Source organism: Cyprinus carpio, chromosome A3, assembly GCF_018340385.1.
Source record: "Cyprinus carpio isolate SPL01 chromosome A3, ASM1834038v1, whole genome shotgun sequence".
NCBI lineage: Eukaryota > Metazoa > Chordata > Actinopteri > Cypriniformes > Cyprinidae > Cyprinus > Cyprinus carpio.
Genome location: NC_056574.1, coordinates 4,968,904 through 4,989,770, shown reverse-complemented (window position 1 = coordinate 4,989,770; position 20,867 = coordinate 4,968,904). Strand labels below are relative to the sequence as shown.

The window sequence follows — 20,867 nt, the reverse complement described above, 5'->3', positions numbered from 1 at the left end:
GGAAATGATCTGAGAAAAAAAATGATTGCAATCATAGTAGATTATTCCCTGGAACAAATATAGACTGAATTCCAGTGATCCCCCATTAAACTATAACAATATGTGTCATTCAGATGGACTGTGTTTACAGCACATGTGGATTTAAACGCTTGGATTAGTACAATTATTAGACTATTAATATTTGTTTAAAGAAATTACTACTTATATTAAAACAGTCTCAAGGATACATTAAATGAATAAAAAAAGAGACAGTAAAACTTTAGAATGTTAAGAAGAGATTCAAATAATATGCTGTTCTTTTAAACCTTTTCCACTCATTGAAGATTCCTGAAAAAACATTTATTATCACAAAAGCAATCAGATCAGCACAACTGTTTTTTTTACATTGATAACACTAATAAAAATGTTTCTTGTGCAGCAAATCAGCATATTAGAATGATTTCTAAAAGAGCTGGTGCGACGCTGAAGACTGGGGTAATGATGCTAAAAATTCAGCCTTGCCAACACAGAAATAAATTACATTTTTAAAAAATATAATAATAGAGGGCAATTATTTTCAATTGTAAAGACATTTCACAATATTACAGTTTTTACTGTATTTTTTGCCATCAAATATTCTAGCCTTGGTGCAACTTCTTTTAAAAAACTTAAAAACTCATACCCTACACCCTGAACTTTTGAATGGTAATAGGTTTACACAACCAAACGACTATTAATAATTACAATGAACTGTGATTTGAAAAATCTGTTTAAAAATCAGTTGTTTTAGAGAAATATATGTGAGCCTTGTCAAATGATACTAAAAATATGTCACATAAAAAAGAAAAATTGAAACGAGCTTAATAAATAAAAGCTTAACTAAATAAGCTTGAAATCTGTAGTGACTAATTCAGATGGGTACAATCCATTTTTATTATTTTTTGTTTCCTCTTTTTGTAAGCTGATTTGGATAAGTGTCCCTGCTAAATGCATGAATCTAAACGTATTTTACCTGGTATGCTGAAGGTCTTCAGAGAAAGGAATTCACGAAAAGTCAAGAAAACACTGAGGAAATTTACTGTCCGACTTCAAATACTGAGGATTCACATGTAAAACTGATGTACAGGTAACGACTGGTTGATAGACACATATGATTCCGCCTTTAGTTTAAGTGGATCCTGACTCCAAGAAGGATCTTCTGTCTCAAACTGAAACGAGTACAATATAAATGACCATTTAGCATATCCATATTATTTTGCTTGATAAATATATTACCTGATTAGATATATATACACTATATATTTAAACCTACTCTTGTTTATATAACTCAGCTCTTTATTACTGACTGAAATTCTTCGCTGATTGGGCCCATACAAAAAAAAAAAAAAAAAAACAGGCCACAGTTTTACTCACAGTGAATTCACTTGTTTCACATTAGCTGTATATTACAGGTGAAGTAAGCAATTCCATCCCTCCGACTTGTCACTGTCAATGTATCCTTGTGCCCTAAGAATTGCAGGGTGTCATGTTGATTGTCAGCTGTGGTTATTGTTGCCCTGGTCATGACTGACACACCTTGCACTGGTTGACCCAAAGGATCCTTCACCAAGACCGTTTTCAAAAAGTTACTAAAATGTTTAGGATGGATGAAGATTTTTGCATATGTACGTTTGTTCTAATATAATAAAATGACTAGAGAAAGCGAAGAAGGTTTCTCACTCTCTCTCATAGAGTTATGGTAGACCCGGTTTTGATAAAAGGAGGGGTTGCGATCAGATCTCAGTGTAAATGGAGTTCCACACAATTTCACATTTGAGAGCACTGCTTCCTGGGAGATACCACCGTGACAATGAAGAGGGGATTTCCAACGTTGTGTAAATGGTTGTCACATTTATTTGCTTGATGGTTTCAATCTGGGATAACACACTCCTGTGTCCTGTGGAACTGACTGGACCTACCAGTTTGATTCTTGTAACAAAACTCGTCACTCGAAGAAAGCTGTTTTCCTTTCATGGCACTTAGACTTTTGAGAGGCCCACTTCTGGCATGGTTGAACAAAGCTGACTTAATGTTTAAGTTGACTTCTTTTCCATTCCATTTCTCAGCTAAAATGAAAGCCACGCACAAATGTATTCTCTAAACCTCAAATATTTTAAAATGTTTTGTTGAGCGCACACTGACCAAGTATCATGAAAAGGTTGCTGGTATCATGACAGTTTCATCTGGAGAACTGTATCCGAACGTCACACGAAAATAGTCTGCTGAACTAACTGGCGTTCCCATGAACATACCTGCCAGCACAATATAGACAAATTTAAAACAATTTCAAACAATGGCAAAATATAAAATATTATTACAAGTTTAAATCGTTTTTCCTCTAACTTAAAACTTTCTAATTTAAAAACTTTTTTTCTAACAGTTTAACATATTTTTCAAAGGTAATTTTAATTCTTTGTGATGCAAAGCTGCAGTATTTTCAGCAGCCATTATTCCAGTCTCCAGTGTCACATGATCCTTCAGAAATCATTCTAATATGCTGATTTAGTGCTCAAAAACATTTCTTATTATTATCAATATTGAAAAAATTGTGCTTGCTGCTATCATATTTTGTGTGGAAAATGATTCGTTTTTACACTATTCTTTGATTATCAGAAAGTTCAAAACGAATATCATTTATTTTCAACAGTATTTCTTGTAACATAAAGCAAATAATACTGACCACAAATTTTTGAACGGTACTGTATATTTACTGAAATAAAACAGAAAAAACATACTTGGCTGAAATCTTCAATTGGAAGATTCAAAGTTTTTCTCACTGACGTAGTTGGCCTCGGGCTGAATGTGAAGTGAAATACTAGCCAGCACTGAAAAACATAGCTTGATTTAAGATATAATGGAAACTGAATGTCTACTAACACTTTTTTTTTTTTTTTTAAACACCGTATTCTTACCATATTCTTTGACCCGGAATGCCTCCAACTCAGTAGTGGCAGTGGTTTCAAAAGTGTTCTGCACAGGTGGCCAAAAATCTTCCGATTCCGTAACTAATGAGATTTAGTATGTGAATAAAATGATACAGAGAAAAAGTAATGAATAGAACCTGCATTCAACTTTCTTCTGTAATAGCTTCACCAGCAAATACTTTTTCATTTTCTCACACAAACTTCATCTGGTTAACAAGAACTTACCAGGGGTGCGTTTCCAAAAACAAATATGGTTGCAATTTCGTCGTTACCAATTGATTTCAATGGAACTAACTACCATAGTTAGCTAACGATGCTTTTTGGAAACGCACCCCGGTTTGATCCAGCCTGGACCGCCATAGAAATTCAGAAGCAAGCTGGCCTTCAGCAGTGCCACTATTAGTTCCTAATAAGCAGTATTGGGGAAAGTTTACTTTTAAAGTAAAGCATTACAAATATTGTGTTACTACTTCCCTAAAAAAGTAACTGATTACATTACTTAGTTACTTTTTTGATGGAAAGTAATGTGTTACGTTACTTTTGCATTACTTACATGTTACTTTTTTCAAATATGAGCAGGGCTTGATTGTTTTTAATATAAGAAGTTCTATTTTATAGTAAATGTAAAAGCCCTTTCACCACCTTAAAATTGTAATGAATAATGCCTCAGGCTGAAGGAAAGTAAATTGGCATCTGTACAGTAGAACACAGGAGACCGAAGGTTCAACACTCTTCAGCAATAAACAAAACAAAACAATCCAAGCACAATTGTTATTTATCTAAAGTCTTTTTGCTTATTGTATGGTTGAACTGGATCAAAGGTCAGCAGCAAAGACATTAGTTAATAAAATGGTGATTAGATACATTGTGTGTTATTTAACATATTTAATTATTGCAGGTTTTGCGTCATATTCCTGAGTTTCGCATTTCACTGTTTTGAATTCTTTTTGATGAATACAATTTTTTTTTTTTTTTGGTGAGTGGGATACATTAATGCATATTCACATTTAGTCTAGAACTACATTAGCTCACACCAGTGCACGCATGCCTCTTTAATTCCATTTCTCCCAATAGTGGGACAGATGACTGGTCCCAGTCAATAAATGGGAAAAACAAAGTAATGACGTAACTTAAAAAAGTAACTCAGATATCATATTTTCTTTGTAAATTAAAAAGTAATGCGTTACTTTACTAGTTACTTGAAAAAAGTAATCTGATTACGTAACTCACGTTACTTGTAATGCATTACCCCCAACACTGCTAATAAGCATTTAAACATCAGATCAACTAATAGACTGTGTGTCTTACATTGGCTTTAAAGGTATTTTGAAAGGTGGAAGAAGTGGTTTTTGCTCCATTGATGTCTGTCATATCAATCATCTCTACTTTGATACCAGTAGGGTCCTAAAAGGAAGTTGAAACGTCAACAAGGTTATCACATATAGAAATCATAATTCACGTGAGGTATGAGGGTTGTGAAGAGAGACACTCACCACGAATGTAAGATTGACGGTTTCGTCTAGATTTCCTCAGGCTCCTCATTGAGGGAGTAAACACGCACTTGCACTAAGAAAACAACAGATTGAAAGGATTGTTTTGAGGTGAATCTCTCTTTGCTTACGCACTCCATCTTTATCTATTGCAAGCCGTTTCTCTTCATACAACTTGTGCTCTTACACAAAATATTTTTTTATCATACTGACCCTCTTGTTCGGGTGTATATAGCGGCTTGTCAGTCTGGATAAAGAGAAACCCGTTAACAGTAGTGACTGGGATTTTTCATGTGCAATGAAAGCAGAGGAAACCGCCTGAAGGTAGACATAATTGTCCTCTTTAGGGAAATCTGTAGCCATTTATCTGGAAACAGAAGAAAAAAGAACATATTCATGAATAAAATCAAATACGGCACACTTTTCACATGTTTTGTACACTGTAAATAAAAACACACATTTTTAAAGTTAAAAAAACAAAAAAACAAAAATCATACAAAAATATCTTCTGGGATCTTAAATTTTGCAGTTCCCACCCGTAAAGTAGCTGAAGCTTGATAGTTATTCGCCAGCGTTGAGCTTCAGGGACTGAGATGCATATTGTTTATAACTTGGTTGCTAGTGTGTTCTTTAGGTGAAGATCTACCGTCATTTCCTTGTCAAACCAAACAACTGCACCACCACCTTTTCCGAAGCATCGAGTCGCAGCAGTTTAGGTGCAGTGATTAAGATCTGTAAAACAAACAATTTAAAAAATAAATGCCTATTTCAGACAACATGAAGGTTACTCACAGTTGTTTTTCACAAGTGTACAGAAGGTTACGTTTAGTTAACTTTTCATTTTTTGTTTTTTTGTTTTGCTTTTTGATAATACAGACCAGTATTTATATTTTAAAATGATGTAAAAATGCAACTTACACACTTTCCTGGACAGTGATGCAGACGAAAAGATGAAGTATACAGAGCAAAATAAACGTGCCATCATAGACGGTTTGCTCCTTCTAAAAACAGGCCAGGCATTTGTTTTGTCAGCCAAATCAACAGCCTCCATCTGCTTTGGCTTGCTTTAAGTTTACTTATTAGCCTCAACTGTCTTGAAATAGGTCCCAAAAATGTTTTTGAGGTTTAGTTTTTTTGTGTAAGAATAGCTATAGTCTACATGATGACTGCGAAATACATCAGTCATAATGATTAGTTTAACTGTTTGTGTGTAAAAGTTTAACGTTTGATTATTAAATGCTTCTGTCATCATTGTATAGTTTACTTAGTCATTTAGCAAGTCACTATGAAAGCAAAGCTCAGATCTATTTACAGCTAAAAGGGGATTTCATGGAGATGTTTTTTTCTTCCATGGGTTGTTTTATTATTGTGCAATTCTAGTAACATTTTGGACATCAACCCGACTCTTGACTTTTGTCATTGATTTACTGAATTGAGTAAAATGTACACATTTAAGTAGAAACCCACTATGGCAAGATATTGAAAAGTGCTCATTGCAGGTTCCTCAGAGAAGACAACATGGATATTTTGTATCATTAACTGTACAAACATAAGATAAATAAGCGATGGCAACCATATATTACAGTACTTAAACTCATCAAATAATTTAACCAATTTCAACTGTGATTTTTAAGTTATTCAAGATTCAACAAGACAGTTTTAAAAAGTGAGCTAAAAATGACTTGTGTACGAGGACCAATATGATTAAAGTTCTAAGTTGAATTAGGTGGAATTTTTTTTCAGAGACATTTTACATTTTTTGAGTCCTGTTCACAGCCCTGCTTAGATGTATTATCATGGCAAAAAAGTTAACCAAAAATATGAGATTATTTGTTAATTATTTATTGAGCCCCATGCAAGTGAATACACAAATAATTTTATAGAAGCAAACATAGTATACATAATATAATAGAACCAAGTTTTGTAATAATAAGCTTTACATACATACATACACAGATAAAGTGACTATTCCATGTTTTTGGGAGCAAATCTTCAAATCATATATACATTCCTTTACATACTTCATATTGTTCATTCACAATAAACATGCTTTGTGACCCACTGCTCTGATTGGGCTGCAGTGAAACAAATCAGTCACTACGTGGTGCTTGATCCCAGTGGATCCTTCATATGTGAATGGGGTGATGTGTGCTATCCTTAGTGGAATAGGACAAAACAATACTAATGCATGCACGAATAAAATATACACTTACTACTGATCAAATTCAATTATAGTGTTTGATCAGATATAATGTGGCAGATATCCGCGGAACAAAGAGCCATCAGTGCGTGAACAGTAGTTCTGCCAATGAATTCAACATGAACATACGAACCAGCCCTTCCATTGTCATCGTTTTCACTTCAGTGCTGTCATAACGACTGAGTTCTGCAGGCGTCGTTCATCATATCTGACCACCTTTTCACCTTTACACGGACTGTAAAAGCATCCGCAAAAGGTGAGAGTACTCAGGATGGGCTTGGCAAAAACAGATTTCTACACATGAGCCAGCAGCACTGAAGAACAGCCTGTGAGTCTGCAATCATCTAAGACGCTTCATGCATTCTCATAGCACCATGGTGGGTATGTGATGCACCAGTGAGGCCGGGTGAGGAACCTGTGCCAGCTGAGGTGGTGGAGGAGGGGGAGGAGAGTTCCTGATCTGGAGGTATTGTCTGTTAATAAAAAAAAAAAAAAAAAAATTATATATATATATTTATTATATTTATTAGTTCAGTTGATACAATTTTTTCATCTTATAAATTACATTATGTGTCGATTAATTGATCTAATTAATCACAAACTACATTTGGTTGTGAAAATACCCCCAAAAGAAAGAAATAATTTATTTCATTTAACATAAAATTTATTACACGTTTAGGCTACAATGGCTTTACATAAACTATTCAACATAAAAGAAGATAATTTGAGAATAAGTTTTTTCATTCATGCAATGGAAGTCGTTGGTAACCAAATCTTCAAAATACCTTCTTTTATGTTCCACAAAAGAAAGTATGTCATTCAGGTTTGAGTAAATGATGGCATAATGACATAATTAATTTTTTTGGGGGTGAACACATACCTTTTAAGTGTTTGTTTTTTGTTTTTTTTTTTCCCCCCCTTTTTTTATTTTTATGAAATAATACTCTAAATAAGAAACTAAAACTGCCATCAGGTTGCGGTAAATGTCCCTTATGAAGTCATTCATTCCGATTCGTTCAAATGGCTGATTCATTCAGGAATTCAGTAAACACTTACTTTATGAAAGGGCTTTTGTATCATTGGTTCACCCGATTAGTTCAAAACGCTGATACATTCAAAAAACTAAACATCGCTGTGTCTCTCTGAGATGCACAACAATTCTGCTGTGGCTTTAGTTTATAGATAAAATTTTTATTGGCAAAACAGAGCAAAAACAGACATACTGTTTGTTATACTGTATATACACAATAATATAATTACACAATGATATAGTATACATATATAAAACCCAATAATATAATTTTTTATATAGAATTGTGTTATATTTTTAAAATATAACATCATATTAACTTCTTATTTACAGAGAACGGTTTTTGTAAAATCACATTTGGGACCAACAGCAAACATGCCCCAATATCTTGAATTTTAGGGGGCATAACTGCATTTATGAAATAGTTGCCATGCATCATATCAAGGTCCTTTTCCTATAGTCTTTTGATCATATTTGATCATTACACACACACACACACCACACACACACACACATATATTAATTTCTCTTCATTTTTTCCTCACCATCAACATGAAGATCCAACAGTCAGCGGAGCCAGCCAGCTGTTGTGGAGCATAGAATATCATTCAGTCACTCCTGGAATAAGAAAATTTCAACACATCATTTGTATTAGTAGCTTTGTTTTATGAAAGCCTTATAAATCTCACCTTGTTTTTGATCAGCTACTTTATCTATCTATCATCTGATTTAATCATTATAAAAATTAAAAATAAATGCTGACTTGACATCAACATAGATTAGGGTGACCAAACGTGCCATTTTCCCCAGGACATGTCCTGGCCAGGATTTCTATATTGCCTAAAATATTTTTTTTTTTTTTTTTTTTTTTTTTTACCAACGATCATTACCTTCATTAAGTATGAAAACAGGAAACCAAAGCCAAAACCTGGATATTTAAGGCAATATAGAAATCCTGGCCAGGACGTGTCCTGGGAAAATGGCACATTTGGTCACCCTAACAAAAACCCACCAATTCACTATTAGTTAGTTTAAGGCTTTTGGTTCTTTAAATTGTGATGATTAACAAAAACTGAACAAAAGCCCACCAATTTCACCTCTCTCAACAAATTAGAATATGGTGACATGCCAAAAGACTGCAAGACGTGAGCGCAAGGGGTAAAAACCTCTGTCTTTTGGGGTCTTAGTAGCTTTGTTTACATAGAAAAACTATGTAAAAAATAGTGCATTGGAATGGAAAGACACGTTCTGTGGCCCCCAAGTGAGTGAGTTTTTTACTAAAATTTAAATCTTTACTAAAACAGACTCAATTTCTCTCTCTAAGCCCCCCTTATTCACATACAGTATCTTTATCTTTAATTTTACTATCTGTGTACTGTTGTTGTTTCAGAGTCCTGCACTATAAGCTTTTTTTCTGTCACCAAAACAATTTCCTTGTATGTGCAATGGCAATAAATCTCTTTCTGATTCTGACAAATAGTAGGGTACAATGGGTCTAAAGGCCCACCTCAAGAAAAAAAATGTGCTATTCACTGCGCCTAAAAATGTATAATTTGCAGAAAAAAATATATACTTGTATTGAACATTAATGGAGCAAAAATAAATAATTGAAGTTGTTTTTGTTAAAAAATCTTAAATGTATGAGGTTGGCAAGAGGGGCCTTTACACACGGGTAAAAAGGCACACGGTATCGATACAAATACTTAAGCTAAAACAATGTTTTTTTTTAATAATGTCTAAGTTAAAAACTTGTTCAAAACTATCACTTTAGCAAAGTTTGTACCATGTTCTGCTTATTCTGAAAAATAAAATAATTAATTTTGTTCAATAAATATACTGTCGTTAAAATGTATTAATATAAACTTGTTTAAAATATTTTTAAAATTAAGAAACAAAAATCATTTTCATAAGTAAACATTCTGAAAGTATTGAAGGATATCCAGTTATAATTGAGTATATATTTACAGTAATAAAAACAAATGATATTTTATTATATGATATGAAATAATATGGCTTCATTCTAAACATGGTGATTATATCTAATATGGACCACCCAACATAATATATGATATTTATCATCTGAATCCAACCATGTCAGGTCAACAAATGGAAAAGTCAGCCATCTATATATTATCATGTTAATTACTGTGCAACTTTAGCCCCAACCGCAGGGGCGCTTTTTACCCCCAAATACCATACTTTTACATATCTTTTTGTTATTTAAAAATTGTTGCTTTATTATTATTCATTATCTTAAACAAAACTGAAAATCATGAAGACCTTTGTCTCATAATATATGCATTAATTTTAGCAATTCTTATTTAAATCTACGACATTTTAAAAAACATAAAATATTGGATCAAGTAAGCACAGAATCAATGCGCGGTCGTGTCAAGGATCAGACAAATACAGGTGCATCTCAATAAATTAGAATGTCATGGAAAAGTTAATTTATTTCAGTAATTCAACTCAAATTGTGAAACTCGTGTATTAAATAAATTCAGTGCACAAAGACTGAAGTAGTTTAAGTCTTTGGTTCTTTTAATTGTGATGATTAACAAAAATTTAACAAAAGCCCACCAATTCACTCTCTCAACAAATTAGAATATGGTGACATGCCAATCAGCTAATCAACTCAAAACACCTGCAAAGGTTTCCTGAGCCTTCAAAATCAGTTTGGTTCACTAGGCTACACAAGACTGCTGATCTGACAGTTGTCCAGGAGACACATATTGACACCCTTCACAAGGAGGGTAAGCCACAAACATTCATCGTCAAAAGAAGCTGGCTGTTCACAGAAGTGCTGTATCCAAGCATGTTAACAGAAAGTTGAGTGGAAGGAAAAAAGTGTGGAAAGAAAAAGATGCCAACAACCAGCGGCAGCCTTATGAGGATTGTCAAGCAAAATCGATTCAAGAATTTGAGTGAGACTTTACAAGGAATGAACTGAGGCTGGGGTCAAGGCATCAAGAGCCACCACACACAGACGTGTCAAGGAATTTTGGCTACAGTTGTCGTATTCCTCTTGTTAAGCCACTCCTGAACCACAAAAAACATCACAGGCATCTTACCTGGGCTAAGGAGAAGAAGAACTGGACTGTTTGCCCAGTGGTCCAAAGTCCTCTTTTCAGATGAGAGCAAGTCTTGTATTTGATTTGAAAACCAAGGTCTTGGAGTCTTAGAGAAGGGTGGAGAAGCTCATAGCCCAAGTTGCTTGAAGTCCAGTGTTAAGTTTCCACAGTCTGGGATGATTTGGGGTGCAATGTCATCTGCTGGTGTTGGTCCATTGTGTTTTTTGAAAACTAAAGTCACCGATTTACACACCAAGAAATTTTGGAACACTTCTTGCTTCCTCCTGCTGACCAGCTTTTTGAAGATGCTGATTTCATTTTCCAGCAGGATTTGGCACCTGCCCACACTGCCAAAAGCACCAAAAGTTGGTTAAATGACCATGCTGTTGGTGTGTTTGACTGGCCAGCAAACTCACCAGACCTGAACCCCACAGAGAATGTACAGTATGTACAGTAAATGAACATACTTTCCAGAAGGCCAACAATTCACTAAAAATAATTTTTTTTTTTTTTTTTTTTTTTTTATTGGTTTTATGAAGTATTCTAATTTGTTGGGATATTGAATTGGTGGGTTTTTTGTTAAATGTGAGCCAAAATCATCACAATTAAAAGAACCAAAGACTTAAACTACTTCAGTCTGTGTGCATTGAATTTATTTAATACACGAGTTTCACAATTTGAGTTGAATTACAGAAATAAATGAACTTTTCCACGACATTCTAATTTATTTGAGATGCACCTGTATATAGGCATCTAAAAACACAACATGACATTAAGAGCCAGGGGTGTAAACTGATCTTTTTTTTTCTAGAATACAAAATAAGTACAGTTTACTCTCATCGTCATTTTAAAAAGTTTACTCTCCCAACTCCTAATGCATCATGTTCCATTGTAAAAAAAAAAAAAACACAGTGTGACTCAAGCATATACAAACTTTGAACAGTATGTGAGCTATTATTTTGACTATTTGTAAACTGTTAAAGGAGTCATATGATGCGATTTCAAATTTTTTCCTTTCTCTTTGGAGTGTTACAAGCTCTTGGTGCATAAAGAGGATTGCAAAGACTAAAGTCTCAAATCCAAAGAGATATTCTTTATCAAGGTTAAGACTCTGCCAGGCCCCCCTAAAATGGCTAGTTTAAACACACCCCCACATCTCTATGACACTATGTGGGAAGATTTCCAAAACGCTGCCCAAATGTTCACACAAAGAAAGAAGGCGGACCTTTTATTATCTCTGTTGCTGCCAGCGCCATTTTGTGGAGAAGTTGTGCGTTTCATAGTTTAAGTGAAACTACTTTGTTTGGCCTTCCAACAGAGCACGATATCCACTTTGTCATGCCTAGAGCTGATCCGTGCTGGTCGCTGAGGAAATACATCAGCTTGCAAAACTTTATATGTTGACGGGCGTAACATTTCCATCAGACACTTGAAACATTTTGGCCAATTACAACGCACTGGATAGCTGGCCAATCAAAGGACACGTAACTTTTTTTTCAGAGCGACGAGCCTTGTAAAAATCGACGCGTTTTCAGAAAGGCGGGACATAGAGGAGAAACAATAATGTACAGTATGTGGAAAATAATGTGCTTTTTTTAACCTTAAAACTACATAAACACATTTCGTTACACCAAATACACAAAATAATGTTCTTTTTAGCGACATCATATGACCCCTTTAATTGAAATAGATTAAAACATGTAAATATTTATGTTTGGCAGAAGAACACGTGAGCGTAACTCTGGATCTGATGTTTCACTTCCTCTCTGATCATTTCAGTCTGATAAACCTACATAGCGAAAATCTGTGAGTTTGTTAAAAAAAATCTTTGAGTTTGTTATCAGTTGAATAACAAACTCAAAATATCAAATTACCTTCAAATAATATAACTAACCCTAATCAAACACACATAAGCATGCTAATCAATGTCTTCAGGGATCATTAGAAAATCACAGGTAGGCGAGTTTTGATCCAGGTTGGAGCTAAACTCTGCAGCGCATTGGCCTTCCAGGACAAGATTTGAGGAACCCTGCCATACAGCAAGAAAGCAGACGCACAAGAACAAAATATTAAAATGAAGACAAAAATGATGTCATGATACTATTGGGTGCAGCCACTGGCTTTGGTCTTTCTCTTCGGGGCAATCTGGACACTTTATAAACACTTAATATAAACAAATTAAACCAACAACAACACCAATCTGGACACTTTAGACTTCTGTAGTTTACTGTGATTATCTCATCAACACTTCAGATCAACAAATGAAACTCACGATAACAGCTAAGATCATATAAATATAGAGCTGCTATAATGAAACAAGACATGAACACATCAGAGGTTAAGTGCACAGCATTACCCTTTCACATGAAAGCAATTAAACTAAAGAAAACACTTTAAAAGAATATAAAAACAAGGCAAGGATGAACTCTATTCTCACAAATCCTTTTTTTTCTTCTCAGAGCATGAGAGATCATTCCAGTTGTTCAGGGCGGGATATGAAGGAATCAGTTCAATACAGTCCTCGTTTTTAACTTGATAGTTATTTGGCTCACCTTCAGCCCAAAACCTGAATAGAAGGTGTCAGATTTGTATTGATCAACCACCTATATTCAAACAAAGTCATGCAATTCATGAATCAAGAATAGTTTCAAGAAAAAACTAAAATAGTGCAGAAGCTGAAGCAGAAGTGAAAATTCAAGAGAGGAGGAGAATATTCTTTTAATAGAATGTATTTGTGACAAGTGTCTTTCGTGGTTGTGCTGGTTGTGTTTGTGGAAGAGCTGCTTATTCAGAAAATCTTCTTGTTGATGGTCTTATTTTTAAAATAAGAATAAAAAGCTTAAACAAACAAATCTTCAGTGGTTTTCTGTGAGTGTTTTAGCTCTTACCCTTGATTCATTGGTGAATTATCCACCCATTCCATGACACTTGCTTCTCTTCAGTGTTGATTAATTCCAATACATTTTAACCACAGATGCACACAATTGGTCAAATTCTAATAATTCCAATACATTTTAACCACAGAAACACAAAGATTGTTCATTTTCTAATAAATAAATAAATAAAATTATATACTTTTTAACTAATGAAGTTTGGTTCCAAAAAAAAAAAAAGTTTCCGCCACAATCAAAAATTGTGTCTGGTCGGTATTGAAAAGTAAATTTTTAATTTTACGCCAAATGTGACATTCGCAGAGTTATTAGGTCATGGTTTCTCCCTTATTTTTTTTTTACAAACCGCAACAAACGCCAATCTCCCTTTTTTGCAGAGCGCAATATATCCTCTCAACCAAACACAATGCACCATTCCACACACTCTAGACAGTAATGGCGCCGCTTTGAATACACCCGGCATCCTAGTTTTCCTCATCTACTTTTGCACTTTTTGATCAACAAACAAGGGCTGCACGATAAATCGCATGTGATTGTCATGCGCATCTCGTCAGTAAACCTGATTCTGTGATTATTAGGACTGGTAAATCTCCATCACGTGCTTTCAGATGGAAATTATTCAGATGCATTTAATACAGAGCCGTAGATCGCTGTGGATCAACTTATGTTGTGTATTTTCATCAGTTTCAATATGAAAAACAACTTTCATATTGATTCAATGGATTTATTGCATTTTGAGAAAAAACAAAGTATCATAGATTTATTGCATTTTGGGAAAAAAATATATAAAATTTATAATACATCTTTGAAAACCAAAACCTGGATTTTAATTTTTAATGTTATTATAACCTAAAGATGCTATGTGAAAGTTTGAAACAGAAAATAGTGGGTTTTCATCTTGACACTTTTTTGGTAAAAAAAAAAAAAACAACAACTCCTTTTTACTCAAATTAATCAAAATGGATTTACTGCGTTTTGGAACCAAACTCTTCAAATGCTCATCTTGCAAAAGCTGCACTTTACGCATTACGTAATTACGTTGGAAAGGTCACGGGTGACATAGGCTAAACACCGACCCAAAGCGAACATGCAGAGAAAGTCAAACACCCACCCTGGCCTTTACAAAAAAAAAAGAAAAAAGAAACAAACAAACAAACAAACAACACCTACAAAAAACCCTCAAACAACAACATCAGGCGATTTTGAAGTTGGAGGAGAACCACTTTATTTACTACATCAACAACCCCAAAAAAATCACCACTCCTAAATGTTACTGACAATGCAACATTGAAATCAATACAACTCAAAGGCAGTTACAGAGAGCAGATAGTTCCGTATGCTTTTAAATTTCTTGTGCTGTGCTTTGATGTCATACATTGATTGGTTTGTGCAGCGCCGCTTCAAGTCAAACACAACTAGAATTGCTAGAACACAACTAGAATTATGGAAACGTGTGAGCTGGGAATGTTCTAAGAGCTATGACTTGGACCAACTGACCACCACAGATTCATTTAGGCACTACCTCCCAGCTCAAGGACGAGGATAGTGATGCAGCTTTACTCCCCACCAAACCAGAGAACGCTTTAGGGCAGGGATCTCCAAACTTGCTCCTGGAGAGATCCCGTCAGTAGTATGCATCCGCCAGCAAATGTCATAATTGATTGATGAGTTTGTCCTTTGACATATTAATTATGTCCAGATGTGCTCTTTGCCCTATTAATTATGTCCATATGCGGAACCCGCTGTGCGTGAAATTCATCCGTCATCCTTTGAGCTCCGGGGCTGACACGTGTTGTTTGTTCAGTGACAAAGTGATGAATGAGCTCCCTGAAGAATTTGTTTGTAGATTTTATGGAAGGTGCCATATTCGGACTCATCTGCAGACGCTTCTGTGTGTGTGTGTGTGTGTTGTGTGTCTGTGTGTGTGGTACGTGACCACGGTATCAGGTTGCGTTCTGTAATGCTCGCGCGCGCGCTCTCACTCTCTGTATGGGGGCTGTGATAAAAACAAGAACGTGTTGATGAAGAATAAACAATTTTAACAGATCATGAGTTGTATCACAATGTTTGCGTGTGTGTGTGTTTGCATTTAATATGACTGTGATATAATAAAGATTCTCAACATATTAATAAACTGAGAATAAATCCATAAAAAAAATATAAATTCCCCTTACATTATTTTCGCGAGAGAAAGTCTTCCTCGTGCAGGCGTCACAAAATCTTAAAATGAGAGGTTTACAAAAATCTCTCTCTCTCTCTACCTGCGTGAGCGCACGCTTCCATCATCTCGGTCCGCTGTGAGAGAGAAAGCGGATAAGCTGGCAAAAACGTTTTAAATGCACTACATCTATCTCAAAGAGCGATATTACTTTAATGTTTAAATAAACAGACTCCCTTTACAGCTGTTGTCCGGCGGTTCTTGTTTAGATTTTAACTAAGTTTTTTTTTTATTTTAATCATGCTTCTTGCATGATCTAGATTCTAGAATGTGGAGCAATAGATAGTTTTGATCATCGTATCTAAAACCGTCTCAAATGTGGTTCAAAACGTTTTTATTTTTTTTAGCTAAAAAAAATAGAGGAATCTACTCTACAGAGCAAGCAGCACCACAGGGGTAGAAACAATAATCTTTATTATATATACCTCTGTAGCCGCACTGGGTAGTACGTTAACGTTAGCTCAAATGATATATAGGGAATTTTAATAATTAATCAGGAATATGATTAATATATATATCTCGCGTAACAGTTACATTAAAATTATTGAAGATGAAAAAATAGGTCAATTGTATATATCAATAACTCATTACAAGGCACTGTAATTTACTCATTAATATGTCAATATTCCATTCTTCATATCAATTAACGTGATATCTTTTACTGGGAATTAATGCAAATCAAACAGTGGTTTGTCCAGCAAACGGCCGTAAGATTAACTTATCAACTTCAATAAAGTTATCACTTCTTATAATTCCAGGAAAAATAGTTTCTGGCCATGAAATCATTCTCCCCGTCCTTATAAAATTTAGGTTACTGGAAAGTAACAAATAAGCTTTGTAGCTAAGATCAAACATTTCATTGACTTCGTAATGTGAGTATTTTAGACAGAAGCAATCATGAATATATTGGCTTTTAATAATTGAACTAATAATACATCAAACTACGATTCACACAGAGTAAATATGCGTATAACAATACAAACAGTAAAAACAAATACAATACAAAACGAATAACAAAGAGAGAGAGAGAGAGAGAGAGAGAGAGTGAGTGAGTGAAAGGGTGAGCGAGAGAAGGTGAGAGAGAGATAGGCAGAATCATGCAGAATGATCGCGCAGTATGGCAAAATCACATACAGGTAACCTTTTTGAAAGACAACAAGGAATCAGATCACCTTGAAAACGGAATAGACAACCTTAAGCAGCGTTTAAATCTCTATAGGAAATAATACTTGCATGTGGGTATCTTTGTGCCTGCTAAGAGCTGGGCGTGTTCTCTCGTGTCTTCCGGGGCGAGCAGACTCGCGCGAAGTTTCAAAGGTTCAACGAACGTGGAGTTACCAAAGAAATAATTCAAAGTTCGTCTCCCTCGTGTAGGGAGAGGCGAATATAAGAATAAAACTTAGTAAAGAAAAGCAAAGAAAAATGGAGATGAAAGCTCCCTAAGGACAGACGTTCTCTCGACGAAGTGCCGAAAAAAAGTGCAACGAGAAAGTTCTGTGTCAGTCTCTTATGGAGCGACTTGGTTCACGCCTCTGTTTGTGCGAACAACCAATGAACATCCACGATCTGAAGCGGGAAAAAGTTCCTTTGTCTCTGGGGAGACACCCACTCGAGTGAGTTATGGTGTTGTCAGAATTCAGCAATTATATTCCAGCAAGATGGTAATTCCAGAATAATACATTTTACTGTAATTTCCTATGTATGAGTGGTTCGGTCAAAGCAAGACGGTTAAACAGATACCAAAAATGACAGGTAAAGGTAGGAGAAACATAAAGTTACATTCATATGCAGAATTACACACATTTAAAGTTTGATTAACACAATAAAATTGTAGATACTCCAATTTGATATGGAAGACATCTAAGCACAAAAAGGAAATACAGTCAATACATTTAGAATATATTTACCTGGGATGCGAGACCCTCCCCCAGGGTCTAAGCTTTGGCGCTGGTTGGTAGAGGGGAGAAAAAACAGACACCAGTCCAGCGCTCACGAGGCCTCCGACTGTAGCGGAAACGGAGCACCCCTTTTCTGAGAAGCCACGCCGCCCAACGCACTCCTATACCCGGCCTTATCTACAGGTTAGCCCACTAAGCTATCTTCGCCGCCGGCAGCCCTAAACAGCATGCGAACGCCACCCACCCCCCAACCTTGAGTGCAGCTCGGCGTTTAGCAAAGAAACTGCTTCCCAGACCCCCGCACGCTTCGCTGTGCCTCTCTATTTATCGTTCTCTCTTCTCCTTCCCGCTCTTTAATGGTCAGGTGCAACAATTATTTAACTCAACCCCCTCTTCCCTCAAATACCCCCCCCCCCCCCCCCCCCCCCCCCCCCCCCCCCCCCCCCCCCACACACACACAGCAGTCATAACAATGCATTTTTCCCACGTCACTTCATTACATCCCCCCCACCCATAAGGCAGACTCATCCTCAAGTCAAATTCAAAACATCTCATAGTCCCAGGGACCACACCAGTGCCCTTCTTGCTCTTCCTGGACATAAGTCTTTGGATAATGTTGCACCTTGTTGGACCTCCCCGGTCATTGGAAACTTGGCTAGTCATGGATGGTTGCATATGCCCCTTGTGTGAAGATCCTTGACCACCTTGGTCCTGTGTGGTCGGAACCGGCCGGTCCCTTTGCCCTTGTGATGCCACTGAGGCAGCACTGCTTCCTGGCACACCACTTGCTCCCCTCGCAGGTGTGACTGAGGGCACCTCGGATCTGGCCCCTGGCACTGCCACCTCGCTCTCTCGACCCACTGTAGAATCTGATGTCTGCAGCCGGGTCTCCTTAGGTGGGACGCCAGCTATCCGTGGGCTCTATGCACCCTCTTGGCTGGTAACCTCTGTTACAGAAGCAACACATGGTTTTAAGTCGGTTGAAGTGCACCACTATTTCTGTTCCCCCCCCTCAACTGGCACAAGTCTGTACAGAACTTCGGTTATCCTCTCCGTGACTTTATAAGGCCCCTTAAACCTTCATTGTAATTTTAGACAGAGCCCCCTTTTCCTCACTTTCCCCCGAACCCAGACCAATTCTCCTTCAGAATAATATTGGAAATGTGCTCTAAAGTCATAGTCTCCCTTCTGCTTCAACCGCAGCTCTTAACTGATGGCCCTCTACCGCCTCTACCACTGTAGACAATGTCTTCAACAGTCTAGCCACATACTCTGACGTGGAAGAGAATATTTCCCCCCCACCCAAATTAAGCATAACATCGACAGGAAGAACTATCTTTTTCCCAAAACCACTTTGTAGGGTGTAAACCCAGTACTGGAGTGAACACTGCTTCTATAGGCCATCATCACATATGGCAACAGGATATCCCAGTTAGCTTGGTTATCATCTACAAACAGAGACAACATAGAGGCCAGTGTTCTGTTAAACCTTTCAACCATCCCATCCGATTGAGGATGATACGGTGACGTCCTGGTCTTATAAATGTTCAACAACTGGCACACTTCTTTAAATAACCTAGGTTCAAAATTTCGGCCCTGATCAGTATGGATTATCCTGGGGGCTCCAAAGTGGCACACCCATTGTTCAATCAGCAACTTAGCCACCATCTCCGCTTCCTGATTAGGAAGAGGGAACGCCTCCGTCCATCTGGAAAAGTAATCCCCAATAACTACAATATATTTGTTTTCTTTGGGGGTTTCGGGAAGAGGTTCCAAAATATCCACCGCCACCCCGCTCATAGGGCCTTGATGTTACCACCGAGTGGGAGTGGGGCCCGCCATTGTTTCCCTACAGCTTTCCTGGATCCACAATCCACACACTCACGACACCATCGCTTCACATCCCCAAACCAGCCCAGCCCCAGAACCGATCTTTCACTTTTGCTTGTAATTTCTGTATTCCCAAGTGTCCACCCGTAACATCATTATGCAACTGTCTTAAGATGTCTGACACCATTACAGTGGGAATAACCACCTGGACCTGTTTTGCGGCATCCGAGTTCAATGAGGAAACCTCACCAACCGGGAGCCCTGCATTTGTAACTGGGACCATACTGGTGCATACTTTTGTAGATCATCCGGTGGTTGCAACCCAGTCCCTCCCTCTTTTTTTTGAGCAATGCATCTTCCCATTGCGCCCGAGCCAGCTCATCCCCTTCCCCCCTCTGGGTTACATTGGGAGGCACATTTTGTACTGCAGCTATTACAGGTGCCCCTTGTGTCAGTGGGGCTGGCTCCAAGGGCACTGGAGTTGACAGGTAAGCAGGCAGCCTAGAAAGGGCATCAGCATTAGCATGCCCTCGTCCAGAGCGATGAACGATTTTATACTGGAACTTGCTAACTGCTCCACCCATCTGGCTAACTGTCCCTCTAAGCCCTGGAAATTATGCAGCCACCTCAAGGAATTATGATCAGTTCGCAGGACAAATTCCTTACCCAAAAGGTACTGTTTAAAATGCTTGATGAACGTGACCATGCTTAACAGCTCTTTCTTGGTTGTGGCATATTTTCTTTCCTGCTTAGTAAGGGCTCTGCTAACATATGCTATAACATGTTCAAACCCCCCCTCTTCTTGTGACAATACAGCCCCAATACCAGCATCACTAGCATCCGTATCTACAATGAATGTTTTAGAGGGATCAGGGTATACAAGAACAGGAGCTGACATTAAACTCACTTTGAGCTGTTCAAAAGCTGTGTTTGGCATGCCTCTGTCCATTTAAACCGCCTGCCTTTCTCAGTGAGCTGGTGCAGGGGGCGAGCTATCTCAGCAAACCCCTTCACAAACCTCCGATAGTACAAGGCTAAACCCACAAAGCTCCTGAACTCTGTTTTGATTTTTGGGCACCGGCCCACTGACGCACAGCCTCCACTTTTGCGGGATCTGCTTTCACCCCCTTTGATGAGATGATGTGTCCTAAATACTGCACCTGAGTGGCAAACAAGTTACACCTAGTGGGCTTGACTTTGAGGTTAGCCTGGTGTAGTTTTATTTAAACTTCGTCCAGACGGCCCAAATGTTCCTGAAAGGTCCGTCCAAATATAATAATATTGTCCAAGTACACCA

The 20,867-nt window shown here is 37.1% G+C and overlaps 1 pseudogene; it reads right to left on the bottom strand.

Annotated features, from left to right (window-relative positions):
* The window catches only part of LOC122135604, a 37,029-nt pseudogene extending 17,176 nt beyond the window's left edge, over positions 1 to 19,853 (bottom strand).
* Between the last annotated feature and the right edge of the window lie 1,014 nt (positions 19,854 to 20,867).